This window comes from Dipteris shenzhenensis, chromosome 11 (assembly GCF_047967505.1).
Source record: "Dipteris shenzhenensis isolate YYH24624 ecotype China chromosome 11, Dip_SZ_1.0, whole genome shotgun sequence".
In the NCBI taxonomy this organism is placed as follows: domain Eukaryota; kingdom Viridiplantae; phylum Streptophyta; class Polypodiopsida; order Gleicheniales; family Dipteridaceae; genus Dipteris; species Dipteris shenzhenensis.
In genome coordinates this window covers 31,226,424-31,241,145 of record NC_141606.1, presented here as the reverse complement: position 1 = coordinate 31,241,145, position 14,722 = coordinate 31,226,424, and the positions used below count along the sequence as shown (strand labels likewise).

The 14,722-nt window shown below is 39.3% G+C and overlaps 1 pseudogene; it reads left to right on the top strand.

Moving 5' to 3' along the window:
- The first annotated feature begins 515 nt into the window (after window positions 1-515).
- Window positions 516-1,408, top strand: LOC147896900 (uncharacterized; annotated as a pseudogene).
- The last annotated feature ends 13,314 nt before the right edge of the window (window positions 1,409-14,722 follow it).

Sequence of the window (14,722 nt, the reverse complement as noted above, 5' to 3'; positions counted from 1 at the left end):
GTGGAGACTGGAAAGAAGGAGCTGCAGATACATAGAAGGTTGCAGGAGCTGGGCCCTAATGTAGTTGTCCATATTGAGGATGAAGTTTCATTGAATGATTTTGACTTGACAAAACAATGCTTAGCAGCATTGGCTCATAAGAATGAGTATTGCTCAAATACTATCATTCTTGCAATGCTCTAGTAAGTGTCTATTATTTTACATTTTTTGCAAATCAATACTCCTTGTACCTCCTTTATAACCTACCCTAATTATTTTTTGGTCCTATGCAGCATGATGAGAAGCTAGCTTCACCCCTCTGTGTACAGCATACAGTCCATATTATTGATCCTGCCATTTCTTCTAAATTAAGAGATGCAAAGGAGACTCCCATTAGTATTTCCAGCTGGTTCAAACACTGCAATTTTGAAGTAATTGATGTTTTGCTACTTCCATACCATAGCAGGTATGTGGGTGACTACTTCTTTTAAGATTCTTCTTTAAGATTGGGAACTCTTGTAGCCTTTGATTTCCTTATGCTTTTTTCCTTATGCAATGACCACTGGAGTTTTGTTTCTATTGACATCCAGCAGAAGCAATGCTTTCTATTCAACTCTCTTAAAAACACACACAGAGAGCTGAAATTGTAAGTGCTGTGTGTGCTTTTTGAACTTAAAACTTCATTATTTTGATATCATACTAACTAAATTATACATATTGCAGTTGTATTAGAAGGCTTTTAGATGCATTGGATCACTGTCCTCCCAATGTCTCTCTTTTGGATTCAATAGAGCATTCAATAGAGCCAATAAGTCTAGAGGTAAAAAGTTGTTCCCTCTACTGATGTCTATTAAATGCTATGTCTTTGAGCTTATTGAATAATTTTGTTTTGTGCAGATGCTAACAGTTTCTAACATATCTTTCCAACTGTACAGACACCACAACAAGATGATTCAAGTAGCTGTGGATGGAGAGTGATGATCAATGCAAAATATCTACTTTCAAGCTACTTTGAGAAGGAACAGCCAGACCTTGTAAGAAAAAATAATTACATAATTTTAGAGCTCATACAATTTGGAGGTTTTTGAGCTATGCCTCCCCCAAACCTATTGTACCAGCTACTGTGGAGTTGGGTGAGAGCTCTAAAGTAGTACAAGAAGGTGTCATACACCTTGATGCCACAGATGAAGCACCTAATGCTGAGGACCAGAAGCCACAGGAGCAATCACCTAGTGCTGAGGAGGAGAAGCCACAGGAGCAAAGACCTGCTACTGATGTTGTTGAGGAGAAGGTGGAGCAGCAGCGAAGAGATGCTCCTGGGGTAGTGGAGGAGACAATGGAGCAACACCAACATACTGCACAAGATAGGATGAAGCAGCAGAAAAAAGATCATCCAAAAAATGTAGAGCAGCCTCTGGCCGAAAAGTGAGATTTGCAGTGAAACGCGATTTGGCCGAAAAGTGAGATTTGCAACAAAAGGCTGTACATAAATAGAAAATGGATGTCAGAAATATGTTCTACATATTTAACTAAATAGTTCTGTACAAAATCTTACTTGATTGAATACAAAACCTTTGTTTATGGAGTCTGTGTTATCTCAATTTTTAAATTTTCAATGTCTTTGCATTTTATTGTGCTCTCTCTTCTTTTGAGCAACTGCAAAAAAGCAATATGAATCAGAGTGGTAAATTAAACTAATAGCAATGCTTAATGAGACTAGGATAAATCAGATGGTGTACCTTTTTGTTGTTGTAGATAAATAAAAAGTCGTTTGAGATAGAACCTTCTGTCTCAAACAGAATGTCACTACGCAATTGAGCTAGGGAGCAACATTCTCTTAATGAGATATTGACTAGCACATCACCATTCTCAACAACATCAATATCAAGAAGTTTATTTTTTGCACCAAAAGAATCTTCATCTTGATCCATTGGGACTAGTTTTGTGCCTAGCATTCGACTGCGCTTGTAATAAAAAGAGAAAATAAAATTTTGTGATGCAACCATGTACTTCAGTTGCATAGAAGGTCGGACAACCTCACAAAACACTGAACTACATGTCTTCTTATCCCAACCTTTATCCAAAAATTGTGGCATGCATGTCGAATTTGTTGCTTTAACTGTGAACATTGTTTTTGAAACCTTCACTAGAAAGGTATTAAACAAGTCCACAAAAACTGTGAGAGGCATGCATAAAGAAATTTTTACTATCCTAGTGGCAATATTGGGCCTCAGAGCTTTCTATACTTCTGTAAAAAGCTTCGCCCTATATGCCTCTATAACACTAGAATGTGGGTGAGGCCAATCGACTGAATTCCATGCCGGAAGGTCTTGTTTGATTAATACACCATGTGTGTTAGCTTTGTCTAGCAACTGATAAAAATGATCAGTAAAAAATATACCCGATTGAGCTAGCTCTGTTGCACATCGACCTTGGTATTGTTGTTCTCCTATCGATCCATGCAGAACATCTATAAATCCCAGAATACAATCGATGTTTTGCCATGTCTCATACGATGAAGGATATAAATCTGAAATAAAACAACACAAGAATGTCAATAAGCTAAAAGAGAAAGCTTCATCTTAAAAATCCATACACCTCGTAAAGAAAAAAACCACAATAGAAAAATATACAATTAGGCCTGTGTTGCGGAAGATTTTTTGGATAGTCTCACAAGACAAGTTCTTTATGCATGTACACGTGCTGAATCAAAACTTCTTTCACGGATATCTTCCCTCTGGTGATTTTAAAATCTCGTACTCTTCCCTTCCACGACGCCAAGAAAATGTTTTTTGTCTGGGGTCTTTTTCTTTTGCTAGGTTGCATGAGCACCCATGCTCCTTTCGAAACACTAAACCTTTCCCAAGTTTCTTCCGTTTTGACTGTACTTGAATTCTCTACGGACGAAATAGAAGAAGCAGGTCGATGGGGTAAGGATGTTTGGTATAATTCTGCCTTCGTAGCATTATCATCCACAGAGCGTCTTCCACAAGAAGGGCCGTGGTTTTGATTCACCATGGAGATTTTCTGAATCTATAACAATAGCAAAGTAATGTAACTAAGATAACAATTTGAAGTTTCAAGAAAGAGAAAGTGGGCAGACAGACAGTTGACGAGAAACATCTTACTCTATGCCAAACAGGATCAAGGGAGCAGTTTTGGAAAAGAAAGGCTGCTGCACAATGAGGCAATGGTGTATAATGGTAGACCTTTTGAAGGAAAGGCGGCACAACATTTCAAAGTTCAAAGGAAGGTGGAAGTGGGAAGGCCCTTGTCAGATAAAATGTCAGTTTAGATTCTATCTTCTTGTCCAAAGATCTTGTGAGAATAAAAAACCAATCTCCACATTAATGTAGCACGCTTGTACCTACATAAAGTATTGTTTCTTTTTTCTATTTTCTCTTATTTTTGTGAAATTTCAACGTTACGTTGGCCCTCTATTGATTGGTTGAGAGCTTATTTTTCCAAACCGTAAAAGGCCCCAAAATGAGCTCCCTTTTTTCCTAATGGCTACAGAAGAGCCAGTGTACTTCAAAGACGTAGTACTTAGACAAGCTAGAATGGCAAACTGCTATGAATGAAGAAATGGATGCTTTGTATAAGAATAACACCTGGGTATTATGCGACCTTCCACCAGGAAAGAAGGCCATAGCAAACAAATGGGTATACAAAGTAAAGTACAATCCAAATGGAAGTATTCAAAGATACAAAGCCAGATTAATTGTAAAAGGATTTGCACAACAATATGGTCAAGACTATGATGAGACTTATGCTCCAGTAGCAAAGATGGATTCCATACGGTTCTTGATATCACTAGCGACACTCAGCAAATGGAATGTGTATCAGCTCAATGTCAAGAATGCATTTCTCAATGGTTATCTAGACAAGGAAGTCTACATGCAACAACCAGTAGGTTATGTTGAACCAGGAAAAGAGAATAAGGTTTGCCATCTCAAGAAAAGTCTCTACGGCTTAAAGCAAGCACCCAGAAGTTGGTACATCAGAATTGACAAGTATTTTGCTGATTTGGGATACATGAAGTCCAATGCAGATCATACTCTCTACTGCAAAGTTCAAGGGGAAGACATTACTATTGCACTTTTGTATGTAGATGATCTAATTGTGATAGGAAGCAAGGATAGCTTCATCAAAAAATTGAAACAAGACTTATCTGCAGAGTTCGACATGAAAGATCTTCGACTTATGCACTATTGCCTTGGAATTGAGTTCTGGAGAGATTAATATAGCACATTCATGAGTCAGCTCAAGTATGTTGACAGTCTCTTGAAGAAGTTTCATATGATAGATTGCAAGATTGTAGCCACTCCCATGGAACAGAGTTTGAAACTTACTAAAGATTCAGAAAAGCATACAATCAGTGACAGATACTACAGGTAACTCATCGGATCTCTTATATATCTGACAATCACACGGCCAGATATTTGTTATGCACTAAGCTCACTAGCACAGTTTATGGCAAATCCAAAACAGTCTCACTCGAATGTAGCCAAAATAGCCTTTAGATACATCAGAGGTACAAGATAGTTTGGGATAAAATACATAGGAACTCATCCACGATTGCATGGATACTATGACGGTGACTATGCCGGAGATCATGAGACCAGGAGATCGACACAGGGATATGCATTTTTCCTTGGTCAAGGTGCTATATCATGGTTGTCAAACAAACAGCCAACTATTTCTTTATCTTCGACTGAAGCAGAATATAGAGCACTCACTATAGGTGCATGTGAGGCTATATGCTCAGAAGACTATTGTGAGAAACAGATTACTTTGATGAGTCAAAGCCAACAACAATATACTGTGATAATCAATCGGCTCAAGCATTGGCCAAAAATCCAGTATATCACTCCAGGACAAAGCGCATTGATGTCAGAGAGCACTTCATCAAAGAAAGAGTATTACTTGGTGACATCACACTACAGCATTGTGATAGCAACGAAAATGTTGCAGACATCTTTAACAAACCACTCAATAAAGAGCTATTCGAGAAACATCCGCTAGCTCTTGGTTTGACGTAGAGGAAGGACATTCCCATTAAAGGGGTGTGATGGAATGTAATGCTCAGTCCTTCTTTGATTCCCCAGAATCATCATCTTGAGGGAAGGCCTACTTCATGATGTTGATCTTGAGGGAAGGTGTTGAGAGTTCACGCTTAACATCATGTGATCATGTGTGCATAGCACCATCACGTGATCATATGTGCATAGCACTAACCTTATAGAGTGCTATAAAGGAAAGGGTTAGATCCCCTAACCCTAACCCTAAAAGGGTTTGTATATATTCTATTTTTTCAACTAAATCTAGTGTACAGTTAGTCATTTGTGGTGTGCTCTCTAGCTGTGCCCTCTCTCCTCATCTCCACTCTTCTCCTCTCCCCTCTTCATATTTTGTCACACAGCCATCTACCCCTCCTTAAGAGGAGATAAGCTTCTTGACTATAGACTACAAATTGTATGGTGCAAACCATTACAATAGGAATGACTCGCATGCCACAAGCTAAATAGCCACTGGATTATGCACATGGCATCCCAACTCTGAAATCAAAATAAGCCATAACCCGAGGATGGGTAATAAAATGGATCTGGGAGTATGTTGACTCTGTGCCAACATGAAATTATGTAGAAAGAGATTGTGATATAACTTTATGTTACAACTTCTACATGTAGAAAGAGAATGTGTTACAAATTTGTGTTACAACTTTGTGATACAACTTTGTGTTACAACTTTGTGTTACAACTTTGTGATACAGCTTTGTGTTACAACTTTGTGTTACAACTTTGTGATACAACTTTGTGTTACAACTTCTACATACGACTTCGACATGTAGAAAGAGAATGTGTTACAACTTTGTGTTACATGCAGAGAGAGAAGCTCTCCAACTTGTATAAATACCCCATAATGGAATGAATCCCACACTCTTTGGGGCATTGTGTTGAGTCTACTTTGGTATTCCAAGCATTTGTCTCAAGTGTCCATGCTTCCTCGCACTCCATGTCCAAAAGCATGTCCTAACCTTGCAACTCCTCCTCCCCTCTTCTCCAACCTTGCAACCCACCCTCTCCCTCTCCTCCTCCCTCATCCTCCTTCCTCCTCCTCCTCCCTCCTCCTCCTCCTCCTCCCTCCTCCTCCTCCTCCTCTCTCCTCCTCCTCCCTCCTCCTCCTCCCTCCTCTCTCTTCTTTCCTCCATGCTCTTACACCTTCTTCCTCTCCCACTCCTATGCTCCCTTGAACCCTTTGTTCCTCAACCCTTAAAACTCCATGATCTACGAGGGAGACTAGTTCTCCACCATGTACTCTACCCTGACCTTGGAACCTCCTTCCAAACCATGGAACCTCCTTCTAAACCTTGGATCCTCCTTCTACCCCTGGACTCCTTCTAAACCCTGGACGTCCTTCTAAACCCTGGAACCTCCTTTTGAACCCTGGAACCTTCTTCTTAACCTTGGAACCTCCTTCTAACCCTAGAACTTCCTTCTAACCCTTAAACTCCTCCTAAAACCTACAACCCCCAATGAAGGCAAAAGCCTTCATTACCTCAACAAAGACGATTTATGTTCCTTTTACACATGCATGCACTTTGTTTGCTTACCACACTTAAACCTACATCTCTCACCGGAACACGACTTAAGGTCCTAAGCTACACATATACTACAACCGACAATCCCAATATATCTATAGGTGACAAAAGGCCTAGGAACCCTGCAAACATTATTTGGGACATCCCTAATATGATGTACGATGAAATCTAATAGCTACTTCTAGTTGCAAACATGTGTAAAATTATTTGGGCCTTGTATTAAAAAGCACCATGTTTGAGATGCCATTCTATGTATGCATGTTTGTGCGTGTAGGTGAGATGTTGTGAGCTAGGTATTGGAACATATGGCATCAAGGTGGGGTGTTAGTGTCAGAGAGGATGTCTCTACCAAAGTGTTGTGTGTCACATTGGAGTTTTGTGGGATTGGGGGAGGGGTGATGTGTTGTGGTGAGAGGTTTGGCAAAATATTGGAAGTTGATGTTAGTGGATCCTTTGTACATATGAATATTGGAAGTTGATGTTACTGACAAAGATCCTTATGTACATATGAATATGTTTAGTCTTATGCAAGTGGACACTTTAACATAGGGAATAAAATTTGTTGGTAGATTTGCATATGAGAAGCATACGTTCATAGAGGTACGGTTTGTTGAGGGTGATTAATGTATACAAATTTTGTGCTACTAGAATTGGTGCCATTTGTTAGTGGTTTCTTTGAATTTTGTGGTGATGAAAATAGAAAGATGACTAAGCTCAAGCTATCAATTGTGAGGGTGACAAAAAATTGGTGGATCAAAAAGCCATGATATTCCAACACAAAATGCTATTGGGTAGTGTGCATAAGATCAAGGTGGGGGGAGGGATGGGTAGCTAGGATGGAGATCTTACTCTGTAATAAGATCTATGTAAATTTGGAGTCAATATACTATTAGATTTGAGGGTCTATTAAATGAGTAACTCTATGTAGCAAAGTGAATTCAAACCCTCACTGATGTTTCCCACAATTTAGGTGCACACACTGTAGAAAAGGGGTAGTCTCATTGCAAGGAAACAATATGTCCACTTGTCCTAGAAAATGGAATTTGTATTTGAGAATATGCTTCTTTTTAGTATATCCCAAACAACCACCGTGCTGGTTTTATTAAATTGTTTTTGTAAATCCCAAATGGTAAATGCCATGCTTGTTTTTAGTATATCCCAACAACCACCATGCTGCAGGTTTCCCATAACAAATCCACACATCCACAAATCCATTCATCTTGTAATAATAGAAGTAAACCACTGCGCTGGTGGCTATTAATAATCTAGTGCAACCAACCACTGCTAGTGCACTAGCGATCACTTATCCTGCACTACTACCGTGCTATTCCTACACACTACTGCCGTTCTATCCTAAAATTGGTTGCATGGTGCTATACTAAAACAGTCTCCTGTAGATTGTTTATCGTTTTGTTAACTGTCAGATTTCATCCCATGCTTGTTTTTAGTATATCCCAACAACCATCGTGCTAGTTTCCCATAACAAATCCACACATCCTACAAATTCATTCATCTTGTAATAATAGAAGCAAACCATTGTGCTAATGGCTGTTAATATCCTAGTGTAACCAACCACCATGCTGGCGATAACTTATCGTGTACTACTACCGTGCTATTCATGCAACACTACTACCATGCTATTCATGCAACACTACTACCATGCTATCCTCAAATTTGTTGCACAGTGCTATACTAAAACAGTCCCCTTTAGATTGTCTATCGTTTCGTTAACCGTCAGATTCCATCCCATGATTTTTTTTAGTATATCCCAATAACCATCGCATTGGTTTCCCATAATGAATCCATATATCCTACAAATCCATTCATCTTGTAATAATAGAAGGACACCATTGTGCTAGTGGCTATTATCCTAATGCAACCAACCACCATGCTCTTGCACTACTACCATGCTATCCTATAATTTGTTACATAGTGCTATACTAAAATAGTGCCCTTTAGACTGGTTATCATTAACCATTAGATTTCAACCACTGGGCTACTTAAAATATTTAAGTGCTAATAGAGTGAGACTGCGGGCAAGATGGAAGGAGTAAGCTTGAGGAGAGGAGGAAGGTAATGAGAGCAAAGTGGAAGAAGTATTTGGCTGTAAGGCTACGGGCAAGATGGAAGAAGTAAGCTTGAGGAGAGAAGAAAGGTAATGAGAGCAAAGTGGAAGAAGTGTTTGGCTATAAGGTTGTGGGCACAAGATGGAAGGAGTAAGCTTGAGGAGAGGAGGAAGGTAATGAGAGCAAAGTGGAAGAAGTGTTTGGCTATAAGGCTATGGGCGAGATGTAGAAGACGAAGGATTAAAGAGGAATAATTTATAGAACTACAAACTCATAAGGTGAGATGAAATTTAGAATAAAGAATTGGGAGAGCTTGAGATGTCACTAAGATGATGGTTGGAGAATGCTAGACTAGTAGATTGTGTGAAGTAGCAAATGCAAGACATGTGAGGCTCCTTAAGTGGTGGCTCATCAACCGCCTCATGGTGGCCATCACTGTTGTGCCCTTTTTATTTTCTATTATCTTTCCACAGCAACTGTGATTTCATAGGACAAGTCCTTGACCAAGTTAGGAGGTTTCATGGTAGCGGCAAAGTCAGAGTGAGTGGTGTTACTACGAGCACTTCTGGAGCGAGGAGTAGCAGTGGGAGTATGAGAGGGCAGGGGACCTGATTGGTACTGGGTCTCGAGACCAAGTGGAGATGTATAGGGATGTGAGTGTGTTGACTCGTCTACATCTCCTGAGTCAGCACAAAATAAGCAACCCCTCCTACTCTTCCTTCCCTTATGATGGGCACACCCAGGTGATGACCCCTTAGTTAAAGGGGCTAGAGGGAATGGCTGGACAATAGGTTGAGCCGCCGTTGGTGTAGGAGAGGGTTTTGCTAAGGTCCTCTGGGATAGCAAAGAGAAGAATCTCGATGCCTCCGCATCGGTCATCTGTGTGACAAACTTTTCGGGATTCCCAACAAAGCCAAGGCTGCTCAGCAAAGGAGTTCCCTAAGGGGTAGTCACTGTGCTACATCCGAGAGGAGTTGGGCCAAGGGTAGTCACAGGGGTAGGTTGCTCAGGTGTTGCCTGAGTGGAATCAAAGTCCTCTGGAGAATAGAGATCATGATGTCTCCTCCTATGAGGGTTTCCATACTCATCGAATGTGCGATGTGATCCCATGTCTAATTTAGGGGGATTGGACAAACGTAGACACAAACACAAAAACAAAAAACAAAAACAAGAGCAGATAAGAAGCGGAAAGCATATGCAGAAGAGAAGGAGAAGCATAAGAGAAGGAGAGGGGAAAAGAAGAGAAAGAAAAGGCGAAAAGAGATTGAAAGAGGGGAAAAGAACCAAATATGCATAAGAGAAAAAAGAGAGAAAGCATATGCATAAGAGAAAAAGAGAGAAAGCATATTTCTTATGCTTATGCATAAGGATATGAGCATATGCTCATGCATAAGCATAAACATAAGCATAAGCATAGGCATAGGCATAGGCATATACTTATGAAAAGAAGAGAAAAAGAGAGGGAAAAATAAGAGAAGGAAAGGAGAAGGAGAAGGAGAAGAAGTCATATGCTCATGCATAAGCATAAGCATAAGAGAAGAGAAAACATATGCATAAGAGAAAAAGACAGAAAGCATATGAATGAAAGAGGGAAAAAGAGATTGAAAGAGGGGAAAAAGAGATTGAAAGAGGGGAAAAGAAGAGAAGGAAGAGGGGAAAAGAGATTGAAAGAGGGGAAAAGAGATTGAAAGAGGGGAAAAAAGAAGAGGGGAAAAGAGCATAAGCATAAGAGAAGGAAGAGGGGAAAAGAGATCCAAAGAGGGGAAAAAGAAGAGAGGAAAAGAGAATGAGCATAAGAGAAGGAAGAGGGAAAAAGAACATAAGCATAAGAGAAAAATAAAGAGAGCATATGCTTATGCTTATGCATGAGCATATGAGCATAAGAGAAAAACAGAGAAAGCATAAGCTAGTTCTTATGCACAAGCATATGAGCATATGCCCATGCATAAGCATAAGCATAGGCAAATACATATGCTTATGAAAAGAGGAGAAAAAGAGAGGAAAAGAAGAGAAGGAAGAGGGGAAAAGAGATTGAAATAGGGGAAAAAAGAAGAGGGAAAAAGAAGAGAAGGAAGAGGGGAAAAGAGATTGAAAGAAGGGGAAAAAGAAGAGGGGAAAAGAGCATAAGCATAAGAGAAGGAAGAGGGGAAAAGAGATCGAAAGAGGGGAAAAAGAAGAGAGAAAAAGAGCATAAGCATAAGAGAAAAAGAAAGAAAGCATATGCTTATGCTTATGCATGAGCATAAAAGAAAAAGAGAGAAAGCATAAGCTTGTGTTTATGCATGGGTCTAAGAACTTAGTTATCCCTTACCAAAAGCCTCAATGCCTTATCAATCGCCTCCTCAACCTTTTCTCTATTAAGGATGATTGGGTACTTGATTAACATTTTGGAACAAGTATGATTTATCTTGCTATTATACAAGTCTTATGTTTTGTTAGTAAGTTGTAAATAAGCATCCTAAAGATGTATAGAGTAGGTAGTATAAGATCTTCTACTAAATTATTTACATTTTGTAACATAGGTACTACAATAGCTGGTGCTATCAAGAGTGGGAGAAATTGTGTAGCACTTGAGAAAGATGAGATACAAGCAACATTTATTCAAATGCATGTGAAGGGCATGCTAGAGTTACCCAATGAAGATGAGAAAGTTGGCGCTCTTGTAATTGAAAATAATGAGAAATTCCAATCACCATCATGAGAGCCTATGCCTCCTCTTCGGGTCATTGTTTGCTTGGATGTAGCCATTTTTGGTGAGGTTAAGGGACTTTTCTGTATATAGGTATCTTGCATAACCCATAACTTATGCATTGCTCAACGGAATTCGGTAAACTTTGTCTTCAAGTTGTAGTACAAGGGTTCCCAAGGGTGTGAGGCAAACAAAGGGATACATAAGAACCCCAATGGTTATCTCCCCTGCATGTACATGCACAAAATGTCTGCAGGAGGTACCATGGAGCTAAACACATACAAATGGCCTACATCATATGGTGATCAGAGGTGTTTACAAAGAACACAATAGTTTATTCCATTCATTTTGGAGGACTATCTAGGGAGAGTACCTTGACTCAACATAAAAGAGAGATATGGAGTATATGTGGAGCTAGTTCAAAAAGCATAATCATCATAGGAGGCCTCATTTTGTGGAGGCACATCAACCGAAAGTAAATTGGCAGTTTCTGGTTTTGTAGTTGCTTCACTAGGGGGAAAACAGTGTATAATGCATGATTGACCATGCCAATCGTATCCAAAGGATACAATACTTTGTATGCGCTTCAACCTAGGTGGTATTGTGTTTTAGGCAAAGTGGCTGACACATCCGATAAGTACTTGTTAGAAAATAATGCACCTAGGAGCGTGTTTTTTTATGGTGGTGCATAACACTAGGGGGAAACGGTATATAATGCCTGATTGACCATGAAAATCATATCCGATGGACACAATAATTTGCATGCATCTCAATTTACATGGTATTTACATGCGTACAAAGTGGCACCTCCATCCGATAAGTACTTGTTGGAATAACACACCTAGGACCATGTTTTCTAATGGTTGTGCATGATATTAAGGCAAAAACAATGTTTAATTCTTGATCGACCATACAAAGCATATCTGATGGACACAATGCTTTGCACTCACCTCAACCTAGGTGGTATGGACTTGCGTCTAAAGTTACACACCCATACAATAAGTACTTGTTTGAAGAACACACCTAGGACCATATTTTTTTATGGTTGTGCATGACACTAAGGCAAAAATGATGTAATTCTTGATCGACCATACAAAGCATATTCGATGGGCACAATATTTCTCATGCACCTCAACCTATGTGGTATTGAGTTGCATGAAATGTGGCATGCCCATTCGATAAGTACTTGTTTGAATAACACACCTAAGAGCGTGTTTTTTAATGGATGTGCATCACACTAAGGTAAAAAAGGTGTATAATGCTTGATAGACAATGGAAAGCCTATCCAATGGGAACAATAATTTGCATGCGCCTCAACCTAGGTGGTGTTGACTTAGCTGCAAAGTGGTGCCCCCATCTGATAAGTACTTGTTTGGATAACGCACCTAGTGAAGTTAATAGTTTTAAAAAAGGCGTGATTCAATGGATAGCTGATTTTGAGAAACAATTGACATTATACAAGTATTTGTGAGGTTAGTAGTTTCAAAAATCTTGTGTTTATTATGAAAATAATTGAGTCTAATTATTATGAAAACAATTGTGCTTAGTAGGATATTTATTAATAAAAAGAAAGAGGATGACATTATAAAACTATTTAGTTTCACAAAGAGCGTGTTTATTATGAAATAAATTGAGTATAATTATTATGAAAATTTTGAGTATAATTACTCAAAAACAATTGCGCTTAGTATCAAAGAAAGAGAAGGGTGAAAGGAAAAGAAAAGGAAAAGAGAGATAAGAGAAAAAAAGAGAGGAGAAAAGAGACGAGAAGAGACAAAAAGAGAGGATAAAAGAGAGAAGTTTAAAAGAGAGTCACAATTCAAGCATACATAGGCTTCGAATAATGATGATTCTCAAACATACATGATGATTCTCAAAACAAACAATATCCAAATAATGAGTCAAATTAATGTGGGAGATAACCTCATTAAGGCCGAGACACTTGTATCCGACCACCCATACTTTGCTTGCAGATTCAAGATTGAGATGGTTCAGGGCACTTATTGTCAGAAGAGAGAAAAGGAGCTCATGGGTGGCTATTTTTTGAACCTTAATAGATTTCCTTATAGCTCATGTTGTGATTTTGAAAGTGTGCAGATGGAAGGGATGAGTGGAAGCTCATCAGATGATGTGCCAACACCCAGGAGCACAGAGTGGCTCACGGAGAGGTTGTATTGTCATTGCACTCATTGTAAGCGAGAAGTACGACATCATCATATTGTCATGTGCCACTTGTGGATGTATGGGGAAGAGCCCGAACCAGTACCCACCGTTGGTGTTGCACATGGTGATGGATCATCGGCAAGTCAATGCTATTTGAGTTGGTGATTAATATTGGATACCATTATGACACGAAACCTTGAGACAAGATCTTATATTTACACGAAATCTTGAGACAGGATGAGGAGGGTGGCGAGGGTGCGCATATACCTTCACACTTTGAGCAATCCTATAGTCTTCCTAATGTGCCAAATGATGACGAGGGTATGGTGGACATGATGGATTCTATTTTAGGGGCACTACATCACATGTACATGTGATGTCAGATTCTGAGGTCAATATGCAAGAGTTGCAATAAACACAGTTGTATGAGGGTGCTAGGATGTCTAAACTATGGGCTTGCTATATAGTGATGCTTTGCCCTGTTTCATTGCTATATAGCGATGCTTTTTAGATATAAATGTCGCTATATAGCGACTGACTAGCGTTGCTATATAGCGATGCTAGGGGCTTAAACGCGAAACCCCGCACGATGCTGTCTTTCACATCTCTATTGTGGGAAAAGCAAAAATCTCTCCTCCCACCTTATATTCAATGGCCTCGCTTTCCTCCTCTCTATTTCCCACTCCTCACCCCTACCCAGCCCCTCTCTCAACACTTGTGCTCCCTCTCCACCCTTCTCCCTCTCTACTTGTGTGAAAGGAAGTTTTTCAAGAAGGTGGGTCCCTTTAAGCAATGTAGATTCACTTTTTGTGAGATTTCGTTTTGTGAGTGTGGAAGCATGTTTCTCCTTGTATTGCTAAGGCTATGTGCTAATTTTCATGCTTAATTTTTAGAGGTTGAGGACAAAAAACGAGATTTGGTGAAATCAACATGCCTTAACTTTCTTGTAACTTCTAGAAAAGAGAGGACATTGGAGCATCCTTGCTCATGTACATGTACATGCCTTTACTCTCTTATTTTTAATATCATCCCAATACTCAACTATAATCATCTCAAAACATCTTTTGAGACAAAATCCAGGCATATGATTGATATTAGTCTTGGTCTTGCACCAATAATAAAAGATTTAAAATAAACAAGTTATTATGGTTAGAAATTGAACCTACATATAAAAACATTTAGGTTTGATAAACAAGAAACTTAAAATATTAAAGACTCCTGACC